The following is a 13,623-nucleotide window of genomic DNA, read 5'->3' on the forward strand; positions in this document are numbered from 1 at the left end:
TCTCCAGCAGATGTACTCTGAGCCTGCTACAATCCTGCCCGACCTCTCTGAAGCCACAGTCCCTCTGTCTCATCTCCCTTTCCTGCTCTTGGAGGCAGGGGACAGACAGACACTGGGTGTGTTGTATACCCAAACTACACCCTGCAGAACTGCAGAAAGTCAAGCAGCCAGTCATGCGGCTGCCAGTAAACTTCTCCACAATCCAGAATTCCTTCTTTCTTTCTGAAGAACTCACTGTACTTAATCCTACCAATAAAAGTCAAATCCCTTCACCGTGACCCACATGCACTCATCAAACAAGCACTGAGGATCTGCTTGGTGCCAAATATCATGCTAGGAAATGGGACCTATCATATCCAGAAGGAAAAGCAGACCTGAAGTACAAATCACTCTGTAGCTAGTGATATGGTTGGAACTATGTATGAAGGAGAAGTTCAGCGTGATGGGAAAACATAAAAGGAAAGACCACCTGGGACCTGGTCTTGGGGGGGTCATTTAAATGAAGAAAGCTCATTTAAACTGGAGAAGAAAGCAGAACATTCTAGAGAAGAGTATTTAAGAGGTTCCAGGTGGTGCTAGTGGTAAAGAACCCTGCCAATGCAGGAGACATTAAGAGACATGGGTTCAATCCCTGGGTTGGGAAGATTCCCTGGAGGAGTAAATGGCAACTCACTCCAGTATTCTTTCCTGGGAAATCCCATGGACAGAGGAGCCTGGTGGGCTACAGTCCACGGAGTCACAAAGAGTCAGACATGACTTAGCGACTAAACAACAGCATTTTACATACAAACACAAAATATTTTTTGTACAGTATTAATATGCAATGAATTACCCAATAATAAAACTGCAGCTGGAAATTAGGGGGAAGATTTATTTTGTTTTTTCCAAAACCTCCCATGGTTAGTTACCATTTTCAAAAAACAAATCATGTATTTGAATCACCAATAGGACACACACATATAAATTGATCTTTGAAACTGTCACGTCCTTGATGATTATATATAGTTTTCCCCCATACTATCCAAAAGTAGAATGTTCCTATGAAACCTTTCCTAAGCCAAAACAGCATAAAACAAAGAAGCAATTACCTAAGGACACATCTTGCTAACAGATGCACAAATAAACGGAGATAAACCACAGATGCTCACAGACAGTTCAAAGCTACAGTGGCTTAATGCTGAGACACCTAGTGCAGTTCCTGGGGAAGGACCTTGGTCGTGACCTCTGCCTACTGAGGTGTGCACTGCCTCTATACCAAACATTAACATTTTTGCTGTCATAAGAGTGAAAATCCTCTTTGGATTTACCAAAGAGAACAGAATTTCCAAAAGCAGAGGATCCTTTTTTGTTGTTATTCAGTCGCTAAGTCGTGTCTGCCTCTGCAACCCCAGGGACTGCAGCACACCAGGATCCCCTGTCAACTAACATCTCCTGCAGTTTGCTCAAATTCATGTCCACTGAGTCGGTGATGCAATCTAACCATCTCATCCTCTGCTGTCCTCTTCTCCTTTGGTCTTCAATCTTTCCCAGCACCAGGGTCTTTTCCGAAGAGTCGGCTCTTTGCATCAGGTGGCCAAAGTTGTATAGCTTCAGCATGAGTCCTTCTAATGAATATTCAGGGTTGATTTTCTGTAGGATTGACGACTGGTTTGATTTCCTTGCTGTCCAAGGGACTTTCAAGAGTCTTCTCCAGCACCACAGTTCAAAAGCATCATGTATGTCTTATTTCAAAACACCACTCTAAAGTAAAATGTCTTTAATATCCAGTTAAATGTTGTTTTAGTTCGCTTAAATCCAAATACATTTGTTATGCTATGGAAAAACTCAAATAAACTTTTTGGCCAATCCTTCCTTATGAATCCTAGTCTCTACCCAAAAGGTAGAAATAGACCATCAGCAGTTGCATCCTTGTTAGAAGCGAGGCTCTCAGGCCCCACCCTGGAGCTGCAGACTCTTGGTCTGTATTTTAATAAGACCTCCAGGTGATTCAGAGGCACAGAAAAGTGTGAGAAGCTCTCTTCTAGGTTAGGTAGATCTGAACATGGAAAAAGTATTGTTATTATAAAAGACTTTCTTTTTATTTCTCTTCCTCATCACATTAGGACATTGCATTTATCTCTTAATTATAGTAAAAGGTGGGTTATGTTATCAATGAATTTCACCTCAAGAAAGTAAAGTGGGAGTTATAAAATACATTTTAATGAAAGAGGCTGTTGTGTCCAATAGGGTTGAGAATGCTGCTCCAAGATCCCTGGGATTCGGTAACTGGGTGTGATGAACTTGGGAGCATGTAAATGAGAGTAGGTCATCAGGGTCAAGTTTCTCTGAACTTGGCCATTTATAAACTCTAATGGCTCCTAAATCTGTATCTCCAGCCAGTGTCTCACCCTCAGAGCACACTCGACAAATCCCTGCTTTCTAAATATACATTCGCCAGATCACAGAGTAAGTGCCCTGCTGTCTTCTACAGGGTCAAGCCGCTCTCACTTACTTACTCTACAAATGTTTTTCCATCCCCTTCTATGTACCACACAATGTCACAGGGCAGTGAGTAATAGAAAGACAAAGCCTGCTTTTGTGGAACTGACAATAGTCTAAGAAGCCAGAAAATAACTGCACGAAGAGTCAGAACGTGGTAAGTGCATTGAGAGAGGTATAGATGATGCGACAGAGACGACTTCCTAGTCATAATATTGAAAGGTCACCAAAAGTCACCTTGGCCCTCTGCACTGCCGAGAAGCCCGCGGCTTCACTCAGGAACTCTCTGGTTCCCCCACACAGTCATTTCAACCTTCTTTATTCTCCTCACATCTGGGCTGCTACACCTGCCCCGCATCAGTCGATCTTGCTTCCTTCTTCTCAAAGTAAAATAAATCATCAAATAGAACCCCTCCTAATTCCCCTCATTTCCTCCTGGCTCCCTTCCTGGTTCAGTCCCCTCTGCTCCTCCAGTTACCATGGCAGCGCTGTTCCTGCTCCTGGAGAGGCCTACCCTCCACCCCATCCCTACTTTCCACCACCTTCTCAGACATCTCTCTACGACACGGACCACTCTCTCCCTCCCCTGTAATTTCCCCTCTACTGGAGCCTTCTTATCAACCTTTAGACAGCCTTCAGGATCTCAGCCATCCAGCTACAGGCTCCTCTCCTTCACAAACAAACTTCTTTAAAAACCAAATGTCTCTGCACCATCTCCGCCTCCTTAGCTGCTACTCATTCTTCACCCACTGCACCAGCTCTGGCCTCACCACCCACAGCAGCTCTTACCGACATGATCACCAACCACCTGCTTGTTACCAACATCAACATGCTCTCCTCTGTCCCTCAAACTTCAGCAGCATTTGACACCACCAACTGGCCCCTTGAAACAGCCTCCTCGGCTCGCTTTCCACGACACCCACCCTGGCCATCTTTCCCTGCCTCTCAGACCTCTCCTTCACAGCCTTCTCTATGGAGTCTCATCTCTTAGAGCTGGGGTTCAGCCCAAAGCCCTCCTCGCTCTCAAGAAACATTTTCTCTGCATTTGACCATTTATAGCCTTTAACGATCCTTAAATATATAGCTGCAGCCCAGGTCTCCCTCTTGCACAGCCTTCCAGACCACTCCGTTTGGATGTCTCAGACTCAGAATATCCAAAACTAACTTACTATTTCCTGCCCCACCTGTTTTTCATTCCTTGACTGTGCGTCATCTAATGGCAATACCGTGTACCATTTCCTCGGGTTAGGCACTGAGGCAACGTCCGTGACTCTTCCCACACATCCACCAAATCAGCCACCTCAAATCCATGCTTTGCACTACAGCTGGAGTCATGTGACACGTGAACAGGATGCCTTCTCCCCCCTGTTTAAAGCACTCCCGTGGTTTCCTCGTGGTTCTCAGGGTAAATCCCAGCCACCATGAACTCCTTCTAACGCTTCACTATTTCTCATCCATTCTCCAACCTTGGATAGTTTGACCCCAGTCTGACCTTTCCCAAGGTACTCTTACCTCCACAGCTGTTAGAAGTGCTGATGGATCCCCAACTACAAACAAGACCAACCCAAATATCTTCATGTATCAGATTATCTCAGGAAAACCATGGAGCACTCAGAATGGCTAGAATATTGTTCACAATGACTGGAGTACATAAGTGTCCCTCAGGGTGGGGCAAGAAATAATCTGGGGAAATGCATTGAACCAGATCACAAAGAGCCTTGAGCACCCAAGTGCAAAGTCTAAACTCAGCCCCAGAGCAATGGAGAACATGCCTCTGCAAAGGCTGAAGCAGGCGAGGACTTTGTGCGGCAGCCACATTGGTGCCCACATCACCTCATCTCAGCAGCGGTGGGCAGGCCACTGAGGGTGCAGACTCTCCTTGAGAGACAGTCCAAGCCTCAGGCTTAGACCCCGCCCATGTCCACTTTCTGCCTCGGGAGTTCTTCAGAACCAAACGTCACAAAATGTGTAAAGATGCTCCAGTTCCCAACAGCTTGAGAGTAAGAAAGCAGGAGGAAGCAAGGCTGAGCCCAACATTCAAGCCTGAGTGACTGAGAAGATGAAGGTACCGTTGAGAAGAAACAGAGAGGGCCTCACTGAGAGGCAGCTTGAGCTGAGAAAGCCTGTGAGCAGCAGAAGAGGAGGAGGGGACCAGCCAGAAGGGGTAAAAGAAGCGCCTGAGGAAGTCCAATCTGCCTGGTAGAAGAGTAGGGAGAACACAAGTACCCTAAATGTCTGTCACATCTAAATGTCTGTCAGGAAATAGCCTAGAAAACGGAGGAGAGAGAGGAGGAGTTCCAGCAAAGAGCAGAAAACCTCAAGGAGGAAGATGCTAGTTCAGTCCACGAGGTACTTTCTAAGCCCTGCACTGACTGTGAGGGAGTCCTTTCCTGGGACGGCTTAAACTGGATGTCCAGGAGATCGGAGATCAGATTTCTAATTCTAGAAAGAGGCCACATGAGGTAAGACGAGATCCAGCCCCAAGTGCTCCAACCTCCACGTCCCTTCCCCTCAGTCCTGCCTCTCCGCCAATCTTCACATTGGTGATGCCGCCTTATCACGGGTTCTGCCTCAGGAGCAACTCTGAACAAGACTAGGGAAGATGCCCATCCCAGGTGCCCTGCCCTCAGAACCTGTGCCCACACACACCAGGAGCCCCATACTGGCTTCCACTTCACTCCCTGTGCAGTCACCCTCCAGCACTGCCACAGCCCCAGGGTCTCTAACTCCTTCAAAACCCAGGACCCTCCCCCTTGGGTGCTCTGCTCTCCAGGGTTAGAGATTCTGATACTGGTCCAGCTGGGCTTTGGGCCTTACAAGAACTGGCCAAAGTGCCGAGTGGGTCTTCGAGTGCCTCTCAGCCACACCAGGCACATGTCCCCCCATTTTCCATGACCTCCCTCACCTTGAAATTTTCATGGATCTTGCCAGACAAGAACTCCAGGGAAAAGCCTCTACCTTTTCCAGATAGACAATTTTCCCAGCAATACGTTCCTTGTTGCTCCTCTCTGGATGAGAAGTGGGGGTGTTTTGACTCAAAACATTTGTTCAAAATGTTTGTTCACACACACACACACACACATCAACTTGTCTTAACCATCAGTTTGGCAAATTTTGTGGTCCAGTTTTTGGTAGGGAAAGTTTCAGTGAATTCGAAGCAAAGGAAAATTAGTTCAGGCTCTTCATTCAATAGGTGCTTTTTGAGCACCTGCAGTGAACTAAGCAGTAAAGGGAACAAAAAAGAAATGTCAGATGTATCCATCGCCCTTAGAATTGCGCTGGGAAGAAGAGATAGTCACACATAGGAAGTAAGTGATGATGCAGGTAGCAGGATATGGTGGAAGCTGTATGCCTGCACAAACGCAGTAGTTCTCAAATCCTGGTGCCTAAGAATCCTCCGAAAGTGGAGATGTGAAAAACACAGACTCCTGGGATCTACTTAGGAGATCAGAGTCACTAAGTCTCTAGTGAGCTCCAGAAATCAGTGTTCTAAATAAGCTTTAAAAAAAAAAAATTGAAGTATACTTGATTTACAATGTTGTGCCAGTCTCTGCTGTACACCAAAGTGACTCCGTATATACACACAAAGACCTTCTTTTATAAAATATTCTTTTCCACTACGGTTTATTACAGGATTAAAAAAGCTTTTACATAATCCTGATGCAGATGGTCCACAGACCACCTTTGATGAACACAGATCCAGACAGCAGTTCTCTCCAGTTTACCAGAAGGAAAAGGAAGCCCACTGGGCAAGCCCAAGAAATGAGCTGCGTTTGTCTGTAGACCTTAAGAAGCTGATGTGGAATCCTTTCCATTCCACCTCTGCACAGTTGAGTGAGTTGAAACAGAGCCAATGTCTTGCCATTATCTAAAGCATGTGCAATTGGCACTAGGAATAAAAAAGGACACGTACAGCTGAGTCTAGAGTTGATGAAACCAGTTTATCTGAATCTGATTCCAGGGCAGTTTGATGCTGAAAGGTGCTGTTATGACTCACTGAAGCTTTCGCATCTATTGTTTTCCTTTTCCTGGGTGGCTTCACCAGAGACCTCACAGATACCATTATTTTCAGATTACTGTTATTACACACATTCTTCTTGAATAAAAAACTACTTTGTTTTTCTCTACACAGAGCGAAGACCAAGTTTCAGTTGTTTTCTTATCTCTGTATGTAAAACAATCAGAACACTGCCCTACTGGGCTTATTCTCCAGTCTCGTGGGTGTGGTAGAAAGCAAGCAGAATCGCTGCGAGACTTGCTGCAGCCCAGAGCGGGAGAAGGGATGGCGGGGAATCTCTCCATCTCCCTGGGCCCTCCCCGGAGAGCCATGTGCTCCTAGACATTTGGGGACCACCTGCTATGCACCTGGCATCATCCAGAGACTGGGGGCTTCCATTCCAGGGGGGGAAACATAATGAATAAATGAACAAACACATCAACTGGAAAATAACAGTAGTGATAACTGCTAGGAGAGGGTTTTTCTTTTCTTTTCTTTTTTTTAAGCCAGTGAGGCAGAAGAGAAGACTTCCCTGGTGGTTCGGTGTCTAAGACTCCACGTTTCCAGTGCAGGGTCCTGGGTTCTACTGGTCATGTGCGGGAACTAGATCCCGCACGCCAAAAGTAAGACTGGGTGCAGTCAAATAAATAAATAAAAATATAAATATTAAAAAACTAAATAAATAAAGCCAATGAGGTGGCAGAGAGAAGAAGGCTGGGCAGAGGTGATGGACAGCAGAGGTAGGCAGATCCAGGGGAAGAGCGTTCCAGATGCTCTTCAGAGGGAATGAATTTAGCACATGCAAGGAACTGAAAGAAGGTAAACATGGGTACAGCCAAAATGAGATCAGTGCATAAAAGTAATACTAGGGCTTATGAGACGACTCAGAGGTTTAGTCTCAGATGGGAAGAAAAAGAAACCAAAGCTGCAGCTGACTTAATGGTTTCCTCATGACCAATGGACAGGGTGGCACCTAGTTGGCTGTGGATGACCCAGAAACTGGGCTTAAACTGCACCACGGGCAAATAAAGTCTGATATGAAGGAAGGGAGTTTCTGCAATTTAGCAGGAATGAATGATTGACGAGCAGCACCATCCGAAACTGACAGACTGTCAAGCCCGCCTGCTACCCCTGGGTTATTTCAGCCTGGAATTTCTGGCCCAGTGAGAGCAGTCATTACTTTCTCCCCTGATGGATTTCTCCATAGAGGGTTCGGAAGACAAGAAAAAGAGAGATCAGCAAGCTTTCCTTCTGAAAGCCATGAGACGAGGCAGCTTTGTGTGCTGTGCCTGCATCGGGCTCTGCCTGTGTCTCCACGGCAGCTCCAGTTGCGTGTATTTATCCAGTTGGCTGAGGCTCATTGGTGGATGGCACTTTAACCAAGTAGATTGCAAAGTAAATTCGGGGAATTTTTGCTGGCAATATGTATGCTTGCTCTGCTTACAAACAGGATCTGGTCATTAAAAAGGACCTTTCCTCGAGGCAGAGTCAAAGGAAGACACGTGTGTAATTCGCTTGGCCACGGCATCTGGGCTTGTCCAATTCTACATGGACTTCTGAGGGTGGAATGCACGTTTACCCTACTCAAGAGAAGGGTAAGAAGTCCTCTGCCTGAAAGCAGATACCTAAAAACCCTCGGTGGGGGCATAAGGGAAGCTGACCTGATATTGGAATTATTAGACGAGGGCAGACTTGAAGACCATCCTCTGTTTTGTAGCAAAAGGGACACAGATGATGCCCCCTTGCTTAGCCTGACTGCACTTCCTAATGTCCATATTAAAGAACAAGGTCATCTCGGTTTTTCAGACTGACCAACCTGCTCAAAACATTTCTGAGTCTCTCCTCCTGAGCTACATCCTAAGCTGTGAGCTACAGATGCCCCAATACACACGGTTCAGGGATCCCCCACAAACAGACGCCTGGGGTTTTCCTCTGGACCACACCTCCCCTCCTCCATCCTCACATTGTACTCATTAGCCACTGTGGTCCCAGATGCTCTAAATTATTTGCCTGACTCAGCCTTCTCTCGCCTAGCACAACCTTAGTAACTCGATGCTGGCCCTGGGCTCCGTGCCCTGGGCACAAGGGGCTCTGTTCCTGGGTATTACTGCTGGGCTTTGCTCTGGCCTCTGAAATATGCCACCTCAGCCAGCCCAGCTCCCTAGTCTCTTCTGTCCAGAGAGGACTCGAGACATTAAGACCGTTCAGCGTCTGTCCATGAATTCTACACTCTGGTCACACACTGTACAAATAATGCTCCCCCCACATTCCCCCAAAGTTCCTTAAACAAGTTCAACCCCCAAGTGCCAACAGCTCAGACTATTGTGATCAGGTAGGTATGTTTACTTGGGCACCCCTGCCCCTCGGCCTCCACCAGCCAAGGCTTGATGGCCTAGAAGCCCAAGGCCAGGTCTCAGAGGGAATTCTCTACACACAGTCCCCACCTGGCTCTAAGGGCAGAGGGGGCTTCCTCCCACAACCCTCCCTCTCACAGTTTTGGCATCTAGTCTGATGCTGGGAAAGACTGAAGGCAGGAGAAGAAGGGGATGACGGAGGACGAGATGGTTGGATGGCATCACCGACTCAATGGGCACGAATTTGAGCAAGCTCAGGGAGATGGTGAAGGACAGGCAAGCCTGGTGTGCTGCAGTCCAGGGGGTCGCAAAGAGTCAGACACAGCTGAGCAACTGAACAACAACAGCAACTCTGTTCCTTTCTCACCCTATCCTCCAGATACATTATCCACGACCATATTAGGGATTCCTGGGGCAACTGCACTATGGTTTGATTGAGGGATGTTGAAACGTCGTTTTCCACCTTAATATCTCACGAAAGCACAAACCTACCAAGCTTAGGGGGCCCGTACAGACACTCATTGTAAACAGGCAGCGTCTCCTCCCTGACCCAATTTTCTTGCAGAATCACTGGAGCCTGTACCCTCCGCCTCACTGAGGCGCACAGGCTAATGTTCCTGAGATTATTTTCTTGGGCTGAGGCTGCAGTGCTCCTGATTTGGCCCTTGCATAGTATCTGATTGTTTATCTTGACATACAGGTTTGTCCCAGAGGAGAATGCTTAAAAAGTGGCATGGCATACCCGAAGACAGAGAGAAATAGAAATGCAGCTTTAACTTCTGTCCGCCTCTCTCCTGCCAGACTCCTCCCAATTATTCTGCAGGCTTCTTTGCCCTGAGGGCAGTTTGCAGCTCCAGGGGACTGGAATTGGCTTTAAAAAAAATTTCTTCCTCTCTCTGCCCCATGTGAGGGGCATTGTGTGCTCTCTAAATAATAAGACTGGCTTTGTGTGACCTAACTGGACAGGCCCTTTGAGAGAGTTTTCAGTTGCAGAGAGAGCAGTCAGCTGCACCCTAGGAAATCAAGAAGTCTCCAGACCAAGGACAAAGTCCATGACAGCAAGATGTTTTTCCCTTAAATTGTCTTGTGGACTAATTCCTCTCCCCTACTAGCATTTAAGGTAATTAAGGTAAAAGTGTAGCAGAAAAATCCAAATTTACATTTTGGATCTGATAAATAATAGCAGTTAATTAATCAGATGCTCCCCACTCACCAATTGCTAACAAAATAATAAACAATCAACAAATCATTTTAGAGCTCTTATTGCATGCAAGGCATTGTCATTGATCAAGGGAATTACTTATTACATGTATTGATTTCCTACTTGGTACCCAGCATGAGCTAGAAGCTAAGGGCTTAGAAAGAGGTAGGGACATAGCACTCCGCCTGCAGCTTACCCGCTTAGAAGAGAGCACTGACCAGAACTGACCACCTCCACTGTTCCAGCACAAGCTGGAAATTCACACACGTAAATTACCCCAATCACCTTAATAACCCTGTGAGGAAGACAGTAATATTTCCATTTTATAGATGTGGAAACTGACACCCAAAGAGTATACATATGGTAAGCGGAAAAACGCCTCCTCCCTACTCCTAAGATGAAGTGAACGGGAAAGTGTTAGTTGCTCAGTTGTGTCCAACTCTTTGCGACGCCATGGATTGTATGTAGCCCACTAGGCACCTCTGTCCATGGAATTCTCCAGGAAAGAATACTGGAGTGGGTAGCCATTCCCTTCTCCAGGGGACCTTCCCAACCTAGGGATTGAACCCAGGTCTCCCTCATTGCAGGCAAGTTCTCTACCATCTGAGCCACCAGAGAAGTCCCAAAGATGCCCATGCCCAAATCCCTATGAATATGTCACCTCAAAAAGCAAAAAGGACTTTGCAGGAGTGATTAAGCTAAGGATCTTGAGATGGGAACATGACCCTGTACTAGCCAGGTGGTCCAATGCAGTGTCCGTATAAGGGTACGTGTAGAAGATAAGTAGAAAGGTCAGAGTTAGAGTAACAGAGACAGATATGACGAAGGGAAAAGAAACTGGACTGATATGAGGCCCTGAGCCAAAGAATGCACGCAGCCTCTAGAAGCTAGAAAAGACAAGGAAATGTAGCCTCCTAAAGATAGCACCCTTGCTGACCCCTTTGAGACTTCTGACCTTCAGAACAGCAAAGTAATAAATGTGTATTGTTTTAAGCCCCTACATTTGAAGCCATCTGTTGCAGCAGCAATAGAAAACAAATATAATATGCTTACTCAGAGCTGCCCCAACTGCATTTCATAGGGAACTTGAGTTGGCAAGAGAAGGTTACCCCAGAGGGGTAGAGTCAGGCAGGCTGCCAGGTTGAGGGACTGGCTCCTAGAATTCTACAAAGCAGGGACCCCAGAGCAGGACACTAAGCAAGTCAATGTGCCCTTGAAGTCTGTCTTTTCTTTTTTGCTGATCTGCACACAACATAAGGGCAAAAGGCATAAAATACCAGAAGAAATATTCCATGATAACATTGATATGTTTAATAAATAAGGTGTTCAGGAAATGAGTGAGTTCCACAAAATAGTTACTAGAGCATGCTACCGTAATCAGAGAAGACTTAGTGGGAGAGGTTCAGCTTCACCCTCCAGCATGGGCAGATTGAGGTATTACTAGAGGCAAACAGGTCTCGTGGGTGGGGGAATGGCCTGATACAAGAAACACCTTTAGAAACAGAAAAGGAAACAATCTTCCCATTCCTATTTTCCCCTCCTATTCTCACCCTATCTCTGCCTCCAGACTCCATTCAATCTGCCAACCAAAATCTTGACAAAGGCCTTAGACAACACCGCAGGTCCTGATCCAAAAAGGTATATTTGCCTTTCTTGCTCACAGTTACCCCACAGAGCAAATCTTCTAGTCTAGTGCTTCCCAGCAATAAGGAACAAAGTGTTTTCAGTTCTTCAGAGTCAACAAGCACACTCTTTGTATGTGAGAGTGGCTAGTTTGATCCAGCATGTCCAAATGCGGAAAATTTGCATTAGAATTCCAGACTTTGACCTAGGTGGGGCAATTTGGTTAAATACAAAGATAGTGTGTTCATAAATACACTTTTTTAAAAAGCTACCATTAATTTATAATCAAGTAATTGTAAAAAAGGCAACACATAATACAAATGACCCTGGTGCAGAAGACCCCACCTCTAGTCCTGAATTCCACTGTCATCGACAACATGACTTCGAGCAAACTGTTAGATCTTCTGTGAAGTGACAATGTGGTCTTAAAATTCTCTTAACGTTCATGATGGTTTGGCTATAAACAAAAGAATATCTGACCTGAACTGGTTTAAACATTAAGGAAGTGTATTATTTTGCAAAACCGAAAGTGGAGTGACAAGGCAGGGGAGGGCTTGTATTTGTCAAGGTTCTCCAGAGAAACAGAACCAATAGGAGACTTACATTATATTGTATTGGATTAGCTCACATGATTATGGAGGCTGGGAAATTCCATGATCTGCTGTCTGCAAACTGGAAGCTTAGAAAAGCCAATGGTATAATTCCAGTTCAAACCACAGGCCTGAGAACCAAGGGAAACAATGATGTAAATCCCAGTATGAGTCTGAAGGCCCAAGAACCTGGAGCACCAGTGTCTGAGGGCCAGAGATGGGCTGTCCCAGGTCAATCAAAAGAGAAAGTTCACCCTTCCTCCATACTTTTGTTCTACTCAGGCCCTTAGTGGATTGGATGATGGCCACCCACATTGGTGAGGGTGAACTTTACTCAGTCTACCAATTCAAATACTAATCTCTTCTGCAAACACCCTCATAGTCACATCCAGAAATGTTTTACCAGCTGAGCATCTCTTAGCCCAGTCAAGTTGATACAAAAAATTAGCCATCGTAGGGTTTGATTGATTCAGTGGCTTAATGATATCATCAAGGACCTGGATTCTTTCTATTTTCTATTTTGTAATCCTGAATTATCAGCTTTATCCTTATGATGGATAGATCTAGACCATAATTCTGGGTATTGCAGCCAGACACAAAGCAACCAGAGGAAAAGGAGTGAGAAAGTCCCCCAGCAGAGGTTCCTCGCATAGCACTGGTCATCACTGAGTACCCATTTCTGAACCAACCACTGAAAAGGAGTTCCCTTGAGAAGGACTATTCCAGCCTCTCATGAGGGGACAGGAGAGAGAGACCAACTGAACAAAATCATGATTCTATATGGAAGGAAAATGGGGAGATTGCAGCTAGATGGGAAATTCATAGTCATCTTTACTCTCTCAAAAGTCTCTTCCAGCCCTAAAAATCTGTAAATTAAAAAGCCATCTGTTACCTGACATGGTTTAAACCGAGACTGCCAACCTACATACCTACTCAGAGCCAAGTGCTGGGTTATGCACCAGGCATACAACAAGAATCATGGAACTTTCACAAAGCCTCCAGTATCAGGGATCCTGACCACGCCACAACCAAGACAGTCAATCCTATTGCTTCACCCATTCTAACACTGCTCTCTTGCAGTGGTTCTGGATGAGGATGAGTAGCATGGGTTGTATAGATGAGTGACAGAAAATAGTTGCTAGTATTTTAGGTAAATTACATAAAAGTTGACTAATAAACTTCCCTGTTTTCTACCCGTAGATAGTCCAAAATTATTTGGTGGTGTTACACAGTGAGAGGTGGGAAGCTTGGTTAGGGCTGTTACATTTTCTTAATAGAAAATTCAAAATAGCTATTATTGACCTAACATTGACTATGGGCAGACTGTTTAAACTCATTTCCAGTTCACTTGATTGGGGAACAGCATTTTTCCCTAGTGTA

Source organism: Bos javanicus, chromosome 20 (genome assembly GCF_032452875.1).
Source record: "Bos javanicus breed banteng chromosome 20, ARS-OSU_banteng_1.0, whole genome shotgun sequence".
Lineage (NCBI taxonomy): Eukaryota > Metazoa > Chordata > Mammalia > Artiodactyla > Bovidae > Bos > Bos javanicus.